This window comes from Rhineura floridana, chromosome 8 (assembly GCF_030035675.1).
Source record: "Rhineura floridana isolate rRhiFlo1 chromosome 8, rRhiFlo1.hap2, whole genome shotgun sequence".
In the NCBI taxonomy this organism is placed as follows: domain Eukaryota; kingdom Metazoa; phylum Chordata; class Lepidosauria; order Squamata; family Rhineuridae; genus Rhineura; species Rhineura floridana.
This window is the reverse complement of record NC_084487.1, coordinates 91,461,274-91,474,620: the sequence shown is the minus strand read 5'-3', so window position 1 is coordinate 91,474,620 and position 13,347 is coordinate 91,461,274.

Sequence of the window (13,347 nt, the reverse complement as noted above, 5' to 3'; positions counted from 1 at the left end):
AAATGCCTACAAGGTGCTGGTCTTGGCTGCTGCACATCTAAGTAGCCTAAAACAACATTAAAAATAAGAACACACACACAGAGGGTAGTAGAATTTTTTTTTTATCCGTAAGATTAACAGAATGGCATAACAAAATCTCACATCCCCTCACCCTAACCCCAGCAATCATGATACCCCAACACACATATTTTTGTATATATATTGCCTCCAGCTCTTTTCTCCTTCCACTCCTGTCCATTTATAAACAATTGTTTTCTCCACTCCGTCTCGCTCTCCACCTCCTCCCTCGTTGCCTCCTAAGCACCCATAGAGCATGAAGGAAGAACAACGCTGCACAGAAGCCCAATTTGAAGCACATGATTTTTATTCACAAATCAGAGGAGCAGAAGACTTCCCCTGCTCCCCCGCCCCAAGTAATGCACAAAAGTAATGCTGGAAACATTACAATTACTCCTCAAAAGTAATGAAGTTACTACTCGTTCTATTACCAGCAAAATGTAATGAAGTTACCCACTCGTTACTCAAAAAAGTAATAAATTACAAGTAATTCGTTACTTTTAACTAGTTACTTCCAAGCTCTGACCATAGGGCAAGGATCTATCTATCACACAGTCCAACTGCTTAATAGACCCAGATCTTTTCCTGATTCCCATAATCTGCCAACAAAGGATAGCATTTATTTATTTATTTATTTATTTATTTGCCAATTTATAACCCGCTTTCGTTCACTGAATTCAAAGCGGCGAACAACAATATAACTATATAACAATATAACAATATACAACAAAATATAAACTCATACAATGTAAATAAGAACTCATAAGAACTCATAAGATCAAATAATAAATCCATTAGACATTAATAATTTGATAAAACAATAATGTATACATTTTAAAAGCTTGGCAAAAATTAAGATTAAATAAAGCGAAAACATTTATAAATTAAAAGCTTGGCGGAATAAAAATGTTTTAACATGTCGACGAAAATCTAAGAGAGAGTTCGAAAGCCGTATCTCTAGTGGAAGGGCATTCCACATGCTAGGGGCTACTACTGAAAAGGCTTTGTTCCTAGTGCCCAATTTACAGATTGTAAAAGTTGAAGGGATAATCAAGGTACATTCAACAATGGATCTCAATGGACGGTGGGATGTGTATTCACAAATACGATTAGATAGATAAAATGGCGCCAGATTATGTAAAGCTTTAAAAAATAAAGTCAATAGCTTAAATTGGTTACGAAATCTGATAGGAAGCCAGTGCAGATGATATAAGAGAGGCGTGGTATGCATTCGAGGGCCAGCTCCTGTTAGCATCCGTGCCGCTGCTCTCTGAACCAGCTTAAGCGGCCGAAGGCTTTTAACAGGAAGGCCGACATAAAGGGAATTACAATAATCTAATCGTGATGTTACAAGGGCCTGTGTTACTTTCCGTAGATCAGATAGTCCCAAGAAAGGACGAATTTACCATGATATGTTTATTTAAAAACAAAAACAATGTCATGATGCAATCATTTTCAGCATTTATGCCCTAAGAATGTGCCCCTTTATCACTTATGTGTTGACATCCAATTGTATTTTAAAACAGGAGGGTAGCAAAGTTAAGACCTTATCCCCTGCTCATTTTCATGTAAGTCTCATTGAGTGTCATGTATCTGCTTAAATCAGTGGAATTCTAAAGTACTTGATTTGTGCACTAATGATGCAATATTCATGGTATTTTGTGGTTGGTATAATCTAAGGGTGCAATGAAAACTCACCATCTGCTGTTCTGAGTGGGATATGGGTAGGACAGAGGTCTCCTTCTGCCCAGCCCAGAACAGGTCCAGTGGTATCTTCCCATAGAGTGGCACTAGTGTCACTCCACCAGCACAGAACTTCTCATTCTACCCACCAAAAGTGGGGGCAGGCAGAAATACTGCTGGTGGGGTTCCCTCTTCTCCCAGGCATTCAGCTCCTAATTTTGGAGGGTTCTTGTTGTAGCCTCTTTTAGGAGGTGGGCTGTTCCACCGCTGTTATATTTATGTATTGTGTTTTTTAACTTTTCATTATGTTTTTGGTTTTAACTGTTCTGTTGATTGTAAGTTGCTTTGGGTTTACTTTTGTGAAGAGAAGCAACTAAGAAATTTAACAACAACAGCAACAGCAATAGATTGCTAAGTTAAGTTTTGTCTCTCCCCTTGCCTCCTGACCCAGCCGTCATGAGTGATGGGCAGTGAATGCAGCAGTGACTCTGTCGTTCTGTCATGCCTTGCTGCTGTCTGGCTGCGGTTGGGATTGCTGTGCCAATAAATCAAATGGGTTTGGCTAGATCATGCAGCTTATTGTTTCAGGGATTGAACTATCTTCTGTAATGATCTAGAAGGAAACTTGCACAGAGAATTGATCCCAACCTTTTTCTGCACATGCAGCTGTCCATTTGAGATTGACAACATTTTTTCCCAGAAGGACCACCCACCTACCACCATTCAATGATTTTTACAATATGCATTTTAAAACTAAACATATGTGTGGTGTTTGTCTCTGTTTGTGCTAGAATTTCCCTGTGAATTCTACTTGTCCTTGTAGAACTGGAAGCAGCACTTGCTCCTGGTGCTGCTGTTTTCCAGTGCAGAGAAAGATTATTATATCTTCATCTGACACAATTCCTCCAATGCAACATATATCTGAACAACAAGACAAGCTACTTCATATAGAGATTTTTCTTTTCCTGGAACATGAGTTGCTGACAAGATCAGGGACTTTGGCCTCTTCCAAGCAGAATTTTCCAAGCAGCCCCCAATAATAAAAGAAGCATTAATCTTTCCTTTGTTAATCTGATACAAACATACTGTTCCTATTGTTAGGAAAATGGTTATATGCACTCTAGCACAAAGAGTGGCAAAAAGCTTGAATTAATTAGTCGAAAAACCTTCCAGATGGTGAATAATTCTAGACTGTTTATGCTCCAGTGGGATGCTATCATGGACTAAGATCGACACCAGCCTTGGCCTTTTGGAAGAAAAAGTGCTGCCTGCCAGTTTGAATTGTCTCTCTAAAAATAGAGAAAGGGTGAATCACAGAATAATATAAATCTTTTAGAGGTATTCCATTTTGGAATATCATCATAGGATAGAGGTGTCAGGAATCAAATGGCATCAGTGAAGAGCAAGAGAACAGCTATCTACTTAGTGCTTGTTAGATATCTACTAGTGGTATTTATTTCATGGGCATTTCATCACAACAGGACAAAAACATTTAATTTTCTTGTGCATCTGATTGTATTTTAAAACAGGAGGATAGCAAGGAAGGAGGACAGCATTGATTTCCATTGAATGTCATCTATCTGCTTACATCAGTGGAATTCAGAAGTGTTTAACTTGTGCTCCAATGATGCAATTAGGGATGGGCTAGGATTTTGCCCAATTTGGATTAGGCACTGAATTTTCCATTAATGTGCTTATTTTCTATCATTGCTGATCAAATTTTTATGTAGCAATTTTCCATGGCTATTTTTGAAAATGGTTTTCACCTCTAAAATATTAACAGCTATAATTTTATCAATATTTCCTTTAAAAATATAGATACTAATATCAAAAATATTTGCAAGGGGGGAAATGGATTGGAAAAAACACTGGCTAACAAAGAATGAACTCAAATAGATACTGGCCTGTTAGATCGATGGAATGCTTTCAAACCAGCACCAGCCAATGGATCTTATCCCTAGGTGCAATATTAATGGTGTATATATTATAAGAGTGAAAACAGATAATATAACACCAATTCTGTTCCAATTAAACTGGCTGCCTGTATGCTTCCAAGCCCAATTCAAAATGCTGGTTTTGACCTATACAGTTATTTGTAGCTCAGGACCCCCATATCTTCTGGAACATCTCTCCTGATATGAACCTACCCAGACCCTTCTTCTTCTGAGGCCCTTCGCCAGGTCTCCCCTCTGAGGGAGGCTAGGAGGGTGGTGAGAAGAGGGCCTTTCCAGTTGTGGCTCCCCATCTGTGGAGTACATTCTCCAGTGAGGTCTGCCTGATGACTTCATTGATATCATTTTGCATCTTGTAAAGACTTATCTTTTCCCCCCAGACTTTTAATAGGCTAAGATTATGCTATTGTTTGCTATTAGTGTGCTGCCATAGTTTCCTATGGCTGTTACTGGGATAGTTGTTTTGATTTTATGGTATAATATATTTATTTGTGTTTTTAACAGTGTTGTAAGTCACTTGGAGACCTTCAGGTATCATGTGACTAATAAATCTAATAAACAATAACGTCCTTTGAAGGTATAGCAGATTTGGTCCAAGCCGCAAAACTTTCTGTGCATTAGAGGATCTGGACATGTGAACCTGATGAACTGATGATTGCTGCTGCTGCTGCTGCTGCTGCTCCCAGTTTTGATATTAAATGTTGAGAACTCCGAAGAGCAGCCAAACGTGGCACTGCATTACCAACAACCTGTTGCATATGTACATTTAAGATCTGCCAGAGAAGCCATCCTTAGGGTACCTCACTGTCCAAATTTCTGCAAAAAGGGACCAGGATTGGAAACTACTTCGTGGTGATGTCCTCAAATTTGTGACAAGCTACAAAATTCAATCCAACTATTATGAACTGCCCTTCAACCTTGCCCATTTGTTCTTGTGCAGGAGGGATTTTGGCTGTGGAAACTTGGGGTTTAGATGTGAATATAGATGTGATATAGATGTGAATCTGTTGGTTGGATCTGTATTAGGGTTGCCAGGTTCAGGGCCTGAGACTGATCCTGCATCTTTAGGAGAAGAGAAAGTCAGCCAAGTGAAGGTGTTCTTGCAACAGTGTAATGGGAAAAACCACAAGGTGGAATTCTTCCTTCCCCCTGCACAACTTTTAAAGATACAGAAGACCTCTTGGAGGCTGGGCCTGGCAACCTTGTGGTTTTTCCCATTACAGTGTTGCAAGAACACCTGCACTTGGCTGACTTTCTCTTTTCCTAAAGATACAGAATCAGTCTCAGGCCCTGGGCCTGGCAACCCTAATCTGTATAGTTGGTTTACTTAGTAATTTCATGATAGTTTTAAAAGCTACTTTTTGATTTTATTGAATTTTGTATTTGTGTGTATGTGTTTTACTGTAAGCCACTGCAAAGATCCTTTGGGCTAATCAGCAGAATATTTCACTGAATGAATGAATGAATGATCATAGATTACCATATATATGTCCCCAGGCACTTGATATATTGTTTTTATCCCATACTTCACTCTTTTGTACACATGGCTGAAGATGATCTGCACAGAGAATCCTGCTTTTGCATGTGGATTAATTTAGGTGCATCTAGGCACTTGAATACAATTATTTGTAACTTCACACTGGAACCTGCATGAGACGCTTTGCAAAAACATAAAATATGTCTACAAACCCCATCACTTGTTCATACAAATCTTATGCAGGATTATATATAAAATTGACAATTGCCTTCTGACTCACAGCAGTGTTGCCTTATTTATGTACACCGCCCAGAGAGCTTGCTATGGGCGGTATAAAAGTTTAATCAAATAAATAAATAAAATAAATAAATTCCTAAATGAGCTGGTTAATCCTGAAATACAAACTACTATTCCAATATATTTAAACCTGGAACAGAAATAGGAAATGTGGACTATCAACAGCATTGAGAGATCTGCAATAAGAGACTGATTAAGAATCATATATGAAGCTACAGCTTGTGCATTGGTTTATTTATTACACCAATGCGAAATCAAACACTTTAGAATGTGAGAGCCCTACTGGAGTCATGTATAAAGTCCAGCCTTAAATAACTTAGTCATATTCTCATATGGAGGAAAAGGCAAAATACAGTGTTTACTGATACAATTGAAAAAAACCACACACATAAGAGGTCTCCTACTCACATTTTAACGTACACACACCTTAACATACACACACCTTAATGCACCAATATACATTAACACACTTGCACATTAACAAACACACTGTGGGGTCATGATTCCCAGGGACAGTGCGCTGACTGCTGGATGGAAAGTACAGAAGTTCAGAATGACTAGGAAGAGGAAACAGGAAGAAGTGAAACTCTGGCATCAGATGCATCATGCTACTCCAGGTGGACGCAGGGTTCTTGCCCCCAGTCTTGCTCCTCCCAAATGCTGATTTCTGCCCATGCTCTTATACTCTTTCCCCCAATTATGAGGGGATCACTTGCACAATCTGCTTTCTTTCACACTTATCTTGACCGTAGGCTGCCAACATGTGGTCAGAGAGGCATTCATCCTGTGAAACTGGTGATCTGGTATGTGCTGATCTTGGGGTGTTCTGGACTGGCCAGTTTTGTTTTGCAAAACACTGTAAAATGTATTTATAAATAACTAAATGATATAGCCATTTTGACTAATGGCCATTGCTAGACGTATAAATCCCCTTTTAAAACCATCAAAACAATGCTGGCTGAGGAAGGGGAGAACTTCAAAAACAATTTTCATCGTGGGAAAAGGGGTTGTGCTCACCATAGTAACTGCACACAGTGGCTGAGTGGGTCTTTTTAAAGATTGCAACTTTTAGAAACACTCCCACAATCACAGTCCCATAGGGTTCTTCACACACAGGCTTCTTTTCCTGCAGCACTTCCTAGACTGCCTATGTGATGCTGTGTTTTAAAAATATTGCAGTCTAAAAGAGACCCCTCATCCACCTCTTATACTTTATTGGGAGTGGGGTTAACACAGAACTAGACTGCCAGATTCAGCTAAATTCAGTCTGAGTCTGCTTTGTTTCTCCCACTCCATTCACTACTGGAAAATGAAAACATTATTAGAACTGTTTTCCCTTTTAACAGAAGTGGGTAAAATCTGCAGGCATACTAGCTCCTCCAGTGGGGTTAACACCTCCCAGGCAAATACGTTCATGGACTTTTGTGCTGGACACCTTTAAAGCTTGACTTTTATTTTTAAGGAAACATCAGTAACTTTTATTTTGGGATGGAATTAGATGAAATTTGCAAGCAAGGACACAAATCTTGCCAAATGTAAGAAGTATAGCTGTATTCTTTCCTGCATAAAGGAGGCATTACAGAACAGATAATAAAGTCCTCAATCCCCTCTAGTATTTTGTAGGCAGTTGATCTGAAAACTGAAGAAATGTTATAGGTGCTCTTGGGTAAGAAACCCAATTGCAGACAACTTGGTCCAGGGCTTTTGTGCTAGGCACATTTAAAGTTGATTTGAGGGTGGGAAGAACTAAAATAGATTCACTTCTGGGGTAAAATCATTCCCTCTAAAAACAAACTTGGTCTGGTAGTCACAATGGAGCTCAACCTGTGCTTTCTCCCCTCTGTATCCTAGGATATTCCTTAAGTTAAGACACATAACTTTTGCTCTTGCAAATCTCCTTTCTCTAAAGCACTGAGATTGGAGAGCACTGGTTAAAATAATTCCTTCTAATTACAAGCTAGAACTGTCAGTCACAAAGGACCTCCACTATTGGTTGGGAGATGGGAAGGAAATGCAACACCTCCTTCCCCCTGCCCCATCCTGGCCATATGTTTAATTAGAGGGGGGGTTACACTAATTAAACATTAGCCACAGACCTGAACTTACAAGATCTGAATAGGGTGGAGATTGCTGATTCATAGGGTCGCCATAAGTGGTAGGCAACTTGAAGGCACATAACAACAAGAAAAAACTTTTTCAGGACTGGCTCTGAGGTAGAGCGGGTGGCCCCCAAGTTGACCCAGGGTGCATCAGCCTGATGCCCCATCTCCAGGATCAGAGCCGTGGGACTAATCAGGGAGTGTATAAAGCCCTCATAAAAATCACAATGGAAAAAATAGGAAATTAAAAGTATAACAACGTGTGTTGATACACTTACTTTATGTGTCCTAAATCTACTAACGTCTACATTGAATGATGTTAAGTTTTAGTAATATGCGATAGTGAGAAAATCTCTCTGTATATATTATGTCCACACTATACATATGATTTTTACAAAACTCTTATAATGCCCCCTTAACTGTCATATTTCATAGTATTTCAAATGTAGCCACACTATACACTTGCATAAAGACACTACAGTACTGGATCCAGTGGCAGCTGGTGCCCACTAGACCTGGTAGGGCTGCTATGGGGCTTGGCCCATGAAGTCATGGGGGAGTGGCCAAGTTCTGGTTTTCTCCCCATCCTCCTCCCTTGCAAACATAGCGTAGATACTTGAGCATTGTGGTTTTGCATGTAGCATCTAATTAAACTGTAAAGTGTCTTACTTTGCTTCAGAAGAGGTTCCTTCTGTCACAGTTGTTTCTCCAGTGGGAGGAAAGTTGTGTGGCCTCCATCTGTTCTGGTTCTTTCCCTATCTTCCTCCTTTACAAAGAAATAGTTGGCAAACATTGTGGTTTTGTAATACTTAGCTCCTAACAGAGCTGTAGTCCTATGCTTGTTCTCATGAATGTGCACAAGTTAAGTCATACTTCCTCAGACATGAACAGAAACTTAGGTCTTTGCTCATCCAGTAATGCTCTCTTGATGCTGTTTAAACACACACATGCACACACAGAGTGAGTGAATTGCTGAAAATACATTTAGTAGGCACTACAAAAGGCTTTAGTCCTATGCTTGTTCTCATGAGTAAGCCCCACAGAACACAGTAGGGTTTGCTTTCTTCTGAATAGGATGAAGAGGATTGTGTTAATAACCAACAGTGCTTGGAAAGTTCATTTGAAAAAGGGACAAAATAGTTCAGTTTAAGTTCATCCAAATGCACTTTTAGTTCACAATAATTTGTTTTTATTTGCTGTAAACCACCCAGAGAGCTTTGGCTATGGGGCGGTGTATAAATGTAATAAATAAATAAATAATTTCTGCCGGCCACACAGCCGCTAAAGGCACATGAGTGCTGTTTTCCTCCAACAATAACACTAAACTATGCAAAGAACTCAAGTGAAGAGTAAAAAGAAAAGAATACACATATTTGGGCAACTTAGCTTTTTTAGAAATTAAAATATATTTAAAATGAGCATCTGTAATTGCATAAATGTAATGGTTAGAATGCTGGACTAGGACCTGGAAGACCAGGGTTCAACTCTACACCCACTTAAATAAACACAGTGGGACTTATTTCTAAGTAAAATGAATAGGATTATGTTAGTTATTACAGCTAAATCATACCTCCTCCTTGGTACAATCATTATATATGTGAGACGATGTGTCACTTCTATAGACAGAACAACAAATACTGTGTTCAATAATATTATTGAACCTCCCTCACCTGGAACACTGTATTTAATTATCATAGATAATAGTTATTGCCTAAAGCTCTCCAGAGTTTCTTTAAAAAAAAAATAAAACAAATCCTGTACGCTGTAAGCTTTTATTGCTCAGATAAAAAGATATGGCCAGCTGGGAAAAACAAGAAGCCAAGATGTTAGAAAAAGCAGTCTTTCACACCATATGATCAGTTCTAAATACTGTAGCAGGAAGTTCCACAAGTTCCTCCAGTATCCCACTTGTGAGGGGACTCAGATATTCACACAAAGTATATTTAAGGGTATTGGTTTTTATTAAAGCAAGGATTTGCTTAACTCAAAAATCCTTCTCCTTTTGATCAACCACACTTACACAGGTTCCACCTCCCCACTCAAAGTGAAATTGGGGCTGGAATTGTGCAACAACCCAACGTATGCCTTGCTAATTGAATTACCAATGACAGGACATCTGTGTTATCAACTACTCTCCTGCTCTCTTCTTTCCCAGCCCCCATTATGAAAGATACAGTCCTGGGTTCAGAAAAAAACAACTGATCTTCTTCAAAGTACTCCTAAGTTTTTTATTTTAATTAAAATAAGTATAATATGTTCCTGCTCTTATCCCTATGGGAATTAATTATCTTGCATAAGCCCGTATCAAATTTTCAAATTCTTTAAACAAATAAAAATAAATAAAAAGGTCTAATCCAGCCCAGTCCATTCTTGGGGCAATTTGCTACCAAGAATCTCCTCTCCCTCTTACCCTGATAATTAAAAAAAGGTCCAGCCCAGGTCCAGTCCATGAAGAAACCAGATTCTCTCTCTCTCAAAACACACACCACACACATACCACATACACACACTTTCTGATGCCAGCCAAACATTTTTGGGCAGTTTATCACCAAGAATCTCCTCTTCCCCCCACCTTGACAATAAAAAGGCCCAGTTTGGTCCATGAACAAAGCAGATTATCCTCCCCCCCTTATGATGCCAGTCACACATTGGGGGGGCAGTTTGCCCCCAAAAATCTCCTCTTCCCCCTACTCTGAAAATAAAAAGGACTCAGTCAGTCCATGAAGAAACCAGATTCTTCCCACACATACACCTATTGATGTCAATGTATACAGTAATACCTCGCATTAATGTACTCAATGGGACCAGAGTGAGTAGGTAAACCGAAAATGTCCGTAAAGTGAAGCACTACCTTTTAAAACTTTTTTTACCTCTCCTTCATGCGGAGCCTCAAAGCCCCGTGCTAAAGCCTCTGCTGCTGCGCTTCTCAGCTGATTGTGATCGTGCCTCCCAGCTGATTTGCGGTGGCGTGATCGCATATATTTCCACCCCTGCTGTCTAAAGCCTCTGCTGCTGCACTGCCGCGCCTCTCAGCTGATTACGATCACACCTCCCAGCTGATTTGCGGTGGTGCGATCGCATCTATTTCCACCCCCACACGCTAAAAGCCTCTGCTGCTGCGCTGCATTTCTGGAGAAATACAGGCATACAGAGCATGTGTGTTATAGCGAGGTGACGTTAAGTGAAGCAATGTTAAGTGGGGTATGCCTGTAATTCTGATATAGGCTAAGGCTACCAAGTGAAGCTATTCTTGAATCAGTCCAGACACCTACCTGACTCCTCCTTGACTCCTGCCTAATTTTCTATAGTGGCTGTATTAGAGAGGCCTCATAACAACAGATAGAGTAGGAGCCTTCCTAGGAGGGCTGACAAGCATGTAGACCAAGGGGAGGGATGTCTTTACCATAGCTACACTTTTGGATTAGAATTGGCTGAGTGGTGCAGAGATCGGCCACAGAACAAGAATCTGACTGGCCAGAGAACAGTAGATTGACATAAATGTTTGCAGAGTTTCTTTGAGTTCAAACAGAATTATAAAATGTGTGTGGAACAAGAAAGAGCGTATGGATTTGAGATTTGGGGGGATTTTTTAAAAAATGCTTGTCAGACTTATTGGGAGGGCTGTGCCCTAGTAGCTCCAGTGGAGTAGGCTACACTTATTGATGTGAAATTTGATTTTTCATTTCCAATGCACATTGTGTTGACCTTCTCATTGAGATATCCACCATGAGTCCAAAAATCTCTTTCCTAATCATGTCACTACCATCTCAGTTGTCATCAGTGAATATGGGAAGCTATGGATTTATTTGCCTTATGTGCACTTGCTAACATTATTTATGGTTGCTTCATGACTCCTAATTAATATTGTCCGGCAATGTTAATTCACATTTCAAGTGGCCAGTATTTAGATGAGAACCGTGTAACTCTATGATCAACAATGTAAAAATAATAAAACATGATCCAAGAATTTAAGAACTCCTCTTTTCTTCACTTCATTCTGACTGTTAAGTACTTACCAATAAGGTTGTAATATTATTCCTCTCACATTATTATTGCACTATTTAGCAGCTTTCATGACAGTTTTAGATTTATCAAAACTTGGGGATTTTAAGCAGCAAATATAGAATAGTTGCTATTATGTTCCAGAGTTATGGAAATAAAATCCTAACTGCTCCCACCCTGAAAAAAAAAGACTCTTTTTTGCCTTTTTAACTTTTAGAAGTTTCTGAGCAAAGAACAATGTGCTAATTGTTATATTTATAGTATTAGTAATATTGTTCAGAAACTATGGAATGGCTCTTCCTCTGAGGCTGAGAGGCAGTGACTGGCCCAAGGTCACCCAGTGAGCTTCATGGCTGTGTGGGGATTCAAACCCTGGTCTCTCAGGTCGTAGTCCAACACTTTAACCACTACACCACACTGGCTCTCAATGCTAGCTATATCTTTCCTTTTAAAAAAATTAATAATCTTTATTACAGCTTAAAAAACTTCTTGGATAGTAAACTTTATTTGAATAGATTGCAAATTTGGGAGAAAGTTAGGATAGAAAGTAATCTTCTTTGGTGAAGGCAATGGTAAACCACCTCTGAAAACCGCTTACCATGAAAACCCTATTCATAGGGTCGCCATAAGTCGGGATCGACTTGAAGGCAGTCCATGCCCCATTCCATAGCTAGCATAGAATACATTTTGTCAATTTTATTGCTGGTGAATCAAAATTCTCTAATCTTCTTCTTAATATTGTACGTGTCCAAACCTTATATTTGCACTAAATTTTATTTATTTTTTTTACCCCACCTTCAACACAGAGTGATACCATGGATATGATACAATACAATAAATTGAACTGGCCACGTGCCATTAAAAGTTATACTGGATCATTAATCTCTTTTGTGCTACTTCATTCTCTGGGTATGATATGACTGGCAGAATTTTTAAAAAGATGTTTATCCAAAAGATATACATTTTATTTCATTTATTTAGCTCTTACCATGAAAACTTCACACACAGGACCAGGAAATGCTACTCTGATACGGCCATGCCATAGTTAGCACAATATAAACACCACAATATGATGCAGATTGTGAAACAAATTCCTTGTGGGAATTGTAAAGTGAGTAACCTCTAATGGTGTGTTTCAAATTTTAAGGCAAGGGATTTGTAATTGAAGCAACAAGCTTCAACATGTACCTCCCTCGTGCCTCTTTGTCTTCCAGGCTGTTGATGAATTTTGGAGGAAGGAAGGAGAATGGAAGAACTGGGTTGTTTATTGGAATGAAAGAACAGATGTGTATGATGAGCATCTGGGGTGAAATAGAAATGTGTTCAGAGATATATTACACAAGAATTTCTTCCCCTATCATTCTCAATTAGCTTTTGGAAAGCACTGACAACAATGTCACCAGCTGCTCTCCCAACAACTGTGTACTCTCTGCAAAGGGAAATCGACCTCATATAATGGCTGCTGTCTGACATGTCAGTCTTGCACCTTCAGATAAGTGCTATTAATCCTGGCCTAGTGAGTAGACTTGGGTTTGCAGCTTGGCCTTAATCTGATCGTTTGCATTGACTGGGCCAGCCGGCGTGGTATGCTTTGGAACCAGCTTCTCCTGGTCCTGCTTCAACGGCTGTGTGGTGGCTTCCCGCCTCAAATCATGTTGATCCACCTGGGTGAGAATGACTTGGGTGTGAGGAAGAGCTTGTCCCTTCACTTCCAGGCTCAGGAGGAGTTTGCTTCCATCCAATCTGCCTTCCCAGGGGTTAGAATCATCTGGTCTGATAT